The sequence below is a fragment of the Phallusia mammillata genome, chromosome 6 (assembly GCF_965637545.1).
Source record: "Phallusia mammillata chromosome 6, kaPhaMamm4.hap1.1, whole genome shotgun sequence".
Lineage (NCBI taxonomy): Eukaryota > Metazoa > Chordata > Ascidiacea > Phlebobranchia > Ascidiidae > Phallusia > Phallusia mammillata.
Window position 1 is genome coordinate 13,142,558 of NC_137257.1, and position 6,000 is coordinate 13,148,557.

The 6,000-nt window shown below is 37.2% G+C and overlaps 4 non-coding genes across 4 annotated transcripts; all 4 read left to right on the forward strand.

Moving 5' to 3' along the window:
- Positions 1–1,190: 1,190 nt before the first annotated feature.
- On the forward strand, positions 1,191–1,262 carry Trnad-guc (transfer RNA aspartic acid (anticodon GUC)). Its single transcript has one exon. It is a non-coding gene; the product is annotated as a tRNA-Asp (tRNA).
- A 1,324-nt stretch (positions 1,263–2,586) lies between these two features.
- Trnad-guc (transfer RNA aspartic acid (anticodon GUC)) lies at positions 2,587–2,658 on the forward strand. The gene has a single exon. It is a non-coding gene; the product is annotated as a tRNA-Asp (tRNA).
- A 1,324-nt stretch (positions 2,659–3,982) lies between these two features.
- On the forward strand, positions 3,983–4,054 carry Trnad-guc (transfer RNA aspartic acid (anticodon GUC)). The gene has a single exon. It is a non-coding gene; the product is annotated as a tRNA-Asp (tRNA).
- A 1,323-nt stretch (positions 4,055–5,377) lies between these two features.
- On the forward strand, positions 5,378–5,449 carry Trnad-guc (transfer RNA aspartic acid (anticodon GUC)). The gene has a single exon. It is a non-coding gene; the product is annotated as a tRNA-Asp (tRNA).
- Positions 5,450–6,000: the final 551 nt, after the last annotated feature.

Genomic DNA, 6,000 nt, shown 5'->3' on the forward strand with positions numbered 1-6,000 from the left:
TTTGTGCAACAATGTCTGAAATCAAAAAAATGATGTGCACTAGTTTAATATTTTGCTTTATTGCAAGTGATGAAAATAAGCACATGACTGCTTGAAGACGAAGACACGAAAAAGCCACAAAAAGAAGGTAATTGCGAAAGTACATCAACGCGATGGAACAAACTTGATGAAAACATCTATATATATTTCAACGCATATCTTTAATAAGTAAAATATGTCTTTCATATGCTCTTGAAGTTACCAGTGTTCTATTACACTGCTGTTAGCATTTGTCGACAATGGCGGCCATGTTGCGTTCTGAGAACTTGAGAAACAAGGGAAGAACAAGAACGAGTAGATTTGGAAGATGATTCAATGTCCGATATAGGTTTAAAAGCCGTTTTTCTTGCAAGCGGTACCGCTGCCTTTCCTCTGTAACAGTGAACAACATTAGTTGGGCTGCTGAATGATTTTCTTGCTCGTTTCGTTGATTGAAAGGTTTCATTTTCATGAGAGTTTAAATGAGACTCATCAGTTAGCGAGCAATTATTGTCATCGTCTTCGGTGCGAGAGCGCTTTTTCGAAATTACAGCACCCCGCTTTGACACAAAACTGTTATCGAACCTATTGCGTAACCGATTCCTGGGACAGGAATAAGCTCTTTGGATTTTTCTTTTGCTCACCAGTTCGACCTTCAACGTTTCATCAAGAGCCTGCGAAAAAAGATTACGTTCGTAAAAACAGTTTGTTCAAAGTTAAGATTGACAACAATATGAAAGTGGTCAAGTAATTTAGTTAATTTTGCCGTAACACTTGTGTACAACTTACCATGCTAAGGAGATAAACTGCTACATCCGGGGTGGTATTCATCAATTTGTTTTGCATTGTTTCTTTTCAACAAATAGTTGTTGTTTTATTCAAGAAGTTCGATGGTGTGGACTATCAGCCAACCATTATATACGTAACTTTGCCAGAAAAAAAGTTTAAGAAGTCAACGTGTTTTTCAAGTGCCGCGTTTAAACTTTGCGTTTCGACTTCGTATCAGACATTTATTTTGTTTAATGAGATAAGACTGCTTATCAGAAAAAGTCCGCTCTTTAAAGTTAGCGTGGTACGCTTATAGTGATTAACTAACGTTTTAAGTTTTGTTTATGTTTGCGAAAAACATTTCTTCAGAATTGACATTCCAATAATTAACAACATGTTTTATGTCCTCGTTAGTATAGTGGTAAGTATCCCCGCCTGTCACGCGGGAGACCGGGGTTCGATTCCCCGACGGGGAGCGTTTGTTATTTTTTCTGCATTATCTGTGAGATTTTAGTTGACAACAGTTGACTTTCAACGCCAAAAAAGTACAAAAATGCATTACTAACATGCTTTTTCTGGTTTGAACAGATTTCTTGAGAAACCTCAAAGTTTTGTGCAACAATGTCTGAAATCAAAAAAATGATGTGCACTAGTTTAATATTTTGCTTTATTGCAAGTGATGAAAATAAGCACATGACTGCTTGAAGACGAAGACACGAAAAAGCCACAAAAAGAAGGTAATTGCGAAAGTACATCAACGCGATGGAACAAACTTGATGAAAACATCTATATATATTTCAACGCATATCTTTAATAAGTAAAATATGTCTTTCATATGCTCTTGAAGTTACCAGTGTTCTATTACACTGCTGTTAGCATTTGTCGACAATGGCGGCCATGTTGCGTTCTGAGAACTTGAGAAACAAGGGAAGAACAAGAACGAGTAGATTTGGAAGATGATTCAATGTCCGATATAGGTTTAAAAGCCGTTTTTCTTGCAAGCGGTACCGCTGCCTTTCCTCTGTAACAGTGAACAACATTAGTTGGGCTGCTGAATGATTTTCTTGCTCGTTTCGTTGATTGAAAGGTTTCATTTTCATGAGAGTTTAAATGAGACTCATCAGTTAGCGAGCAATTATTGTCATCGTCTTCGGTGCGAGAGCGCTTTTTCGAAATTACAGCACCCCGCTTTGACACAAAACTGTTATCGAACCTATTGCGTAACCGATTCCTGGGACAGGAATAAGCTCTTTGGATTTTTCTTTTGCTCACCAGTTCGACCTTCAACGTTTCATCAAGAGCCTGCGAAAAAAGATTACGTTCGTAAAAACAGTTTGTTCAAAGTTAAGATTGACAACAATATGAAAGTGGTCAAGTAATTTAGTTAATTTTGCCGTAACACTTGTGTACAACTTACCATGCTAAGGAGATAAACTGCTACATCCGGGGTGGTATTCATCAATTTGTTTTGCATTGTTTCTTTTCAACAAATAGTTGTTGTTTTATTCAAGAAGTTCGATGGTGTGGACTATCAGCCAACCATTATATACGTAACTTTGCCAGAAAAAAAGTTTAAGAAGTCAACGTGTTTTTCAAGTGCCGCGTTTAAACTTTGCGTTTCGACTTCGTATCAGACATTTATTTTGTTTAATGAGATAAGACTGCTTATCAGAAAAAGTCCGCTCTTTAAAGTTAGCGTGGTACGCTTATAGTGATTAACTAACGTTTTAAGTTTTGTTTATGTTTGCGAAAAACATTTCTTCAGAATTGACATTCCAATAATTAACAACATGTTTTATGTCCTCGTTAGTATAGTGGTAAGTATCCCCGCCTGTCACGCGGGAAACCGGGGTTCGATTCCCCGACGGGGAGCGTTTGTTATTTTTTCTGCATTATCTGTGAGATTTTAGTTAACAACAGTTGACTTTCAACGCCAAAAAAGTACAAAAATGCATTACTAACATGCTTTTTCTGGTTTGAACAGATTCCTTGAGAAACCTCAAAGTTTTGTGCAACAATGTCTGAAATCCAAAAAATGATGTGCACTAGTTTAATATTTTGCTTTATTGCAAGTGATGAAAATAAGCACATGACTGCTTGAAGACGAAGACACGAAAAAGCCACAAAAAGAAGGTAATTGCGAAAGTACATCAACGCGATGGAACAAACTTGATGAAAACATCTATATATATTTCAACGCATATCTTTAATAAGTAAAATATGTCTTTCATATGCTCTTGAAGTTACCAGTGTTCTATTACACTGCTGTTAGCATTTGTCGACAATGGCGGCCATGTTGCGTTCTGAGGACTTGAGAAACAAGGGAAGAACAAGAACGAGTAGATTTGGAAGATGATTCAATGTCCGATATAGGTTTAAAAGCCGTTTTTCTTGCAAGCGGTACCGCTGCCTTTCCTCTGTAACAGTGAACAACATTAGTTGGGCTGCTGAATGATTTTCTTGCTCGTTTCGTTGATTGAAAGTTTTCATTTTCATGAGAGTTTAAATGAGAATCATCAGTTAGCGAGCAATTATTGTCATCGTCTTCGGTGCGAGAGCGCTTTTTCGAAATTACAGCACCCCGCTTTGACACAAAACTGTTATCGAACCTATTGCGTAACCGATTCCTGGGACAGGAATAAGCTCTTTGGATTTTTCTTTTGCTCACCAGTTCGACCTTCAACGTTTCATCAAGAGCCTGCGAAAAAAGATTACGTTCGTAAAAACAGTTTGTTCAAAGTTAAGATTGACAACAATATGAAAGTGGTCAAGTAATTTAGTTAATTTTGCCGTAACACTTGTGTACAACTTACCATGCTAAGGAGATAAACTGCTACATCCGGGGTGGTATTCATCAATTTGTTTTGCATTGTTTCTTTTCAACAAATAGTTGTTGTTTTATTCAAGAAGTTCGATGGTGTGGACTATCAGCCAACCATTATATACGTAACTTTGCCAGAAAACAAGTTTAAGAAGTCAACGTGTTTTTCAAGTGCCGCGTTTAAACTTTGCGTTTCGACTTCGTATCAGACATTTATTTTGTTTAATGAGATAAGACTGCTTATCAGAAAAAGTCCGCTCTTCAAAGTTAGCGTGGTACGCTTATAGTGATTAACTAACGTTTTAAGTTTTGTTTATGTTTGCGAAAAACATTTCTTCAGAATTGACATTCCAATAATTAACAACATGTTTCATGTCCTCGTTAGTATAGTGGTAAGTATCCCCGCCTGTCACGCGGGAGACCGGGGTTCGATTCCCCGACGGGGAGCGTTTGTTATTTTTTCTGCATTATCTGTGAGATTTTAGTTGACAACAGTTGACTTTCAACGCCAAAAAAGTACAAAAATCCATTACTAACATGCTTTTTCTGGTTTGAACAGATTCCTTGAGAAACCTCAAAGTTTTGTGCAACAATGTCTGAAATCAAAAAAATGATGTGCACTAGTTTAATATTTTGCTTTATTGCAAGTGATGAAAATAAGCACATGACTGCTTGAAGACGAAGACACGAAAAAGCCACAAAAAGAAGGTAATTGCGAAAGTACATCAACGCGATGGAACAAACTTGATGAAAACATCTATATATATTTCAACGCATATCTTTAATAAGTAAAATATGTCTTTCATATGCTCTTGAAGTTACCAGTGTTCTATTACACTGCTGTTAGCATTTGTCGACAATGGCGGCCATGTTGCGTTCTGAGGACTTGAGAAACAAGGGAAGAACAAGAACGAGTAGATTTGGAAGATGATTCAATGTCCGATATAGGTTTAAAAGCCGTTTTTCTTGCAAGCGGTACCGCTGCCTTTCCTCTGTAACAGTGAACAACATTAGTTGGGCTGCTGAATGATTTTCTTGCTCGTTTCGTTGATTGAAAGGTTTCATTTTCATGAGAGTTTAAATGAGACTCATCAGTTAGCGAGCAATTATCGTCATCGTCTTCGGTGCGAGAGCGCTTTTTCGAAATTACAGCACCCCGCTTTGACACAAAACTGTTATTGAACCTATTGCGTAACCGATTCCTGGGACAGGAATAAGCTCTTTGGATTTTTCTTTTGCTCACCAGTTCGACTTTCAACGTTTCACAAGAGCCTGCGAAAAAAGGTTACGTTCGTAAAAACAGTTTGTTCAAAGTTAAGATTGACAACAATATGAAAGTGGTCAAGTAATTTAGTTAATTTTGCCGTAACACTTGTGTACAACTTACCATGCTAAGGAGATAAACTGCTACATCCGGGGTGGTATTCATCAATTTGTTTTGCATTGTTTCTTTTCAACAAATAGTTGTTGTTTTATTCAAGAAGTTCGATGGTGTGGACTATCAGCCAACCATTATATACGTAACTTTGCCAGAAAAAAAGTTTAAGAAGTCAACGTGTTTTTCAAGTGCCGCGTTTAAACTTTGCGTTTCGACTTCGTATCATACATTTATTTTGTTTAATGAGATAAGACTGCTTATCAGAAAAAGTCCGCTCTTCAAAGTTAGCGTGGTACGCTTATAGTGATTAACTAACGTTTTAAGTTTTGTTTATGTTTGCGAAAAACATTTCTTCAGAATTGACATTCCAATAATTAACAACATGTTTCATGTCCTCGTTAGTATAGTGGTAAGTATCCCCGCCTGTCACGCGGGAGACCGGGGTTCGATTCCCCGACGGGGAGCGTTTGTTATTTTTTCTGCATTATCTGTGAGATTTTAGTTGACAACAGTTGACTTTCAACGCCAAAAAAGTACAAAAATCCATTACTAACATGCTTTTTCTGGTTTGAACAGATTCCTTGAGAAACCTCAAAGTTTTGTGCAACAATGTCTGAAATCAAAAAAATGATGTGCACTAGTTTAATATTTTGCTTTATTGCAAGTGATGAAAATAAGCACATGACTGCTTGAAGACGAAGACACGAAAAAGCCACAAAAAGAAGGTAATTGCGAAAGTACATCAACGCGATGGAACAAACTTGATGAAAACATCTATATATATTTCAACGCATATCTTTAATAAGTAAAATATGTCTTTCATATGCTCTTGAAGTTACCGGTGTTCTATTACACTGCTGTTAGCATTTGTCGACAATGGCGGCCATGTTGCGTTCTGAGGACTTGAGAAACAAGGGAAGAACAAGAACGAGTAGATTTGGAAGATGATTCAATGTCCGATATAGGTTTAAAAGCTGTTTTTCTTGCAAGCGGTACCGCTGCCTTTCCTCTGTAA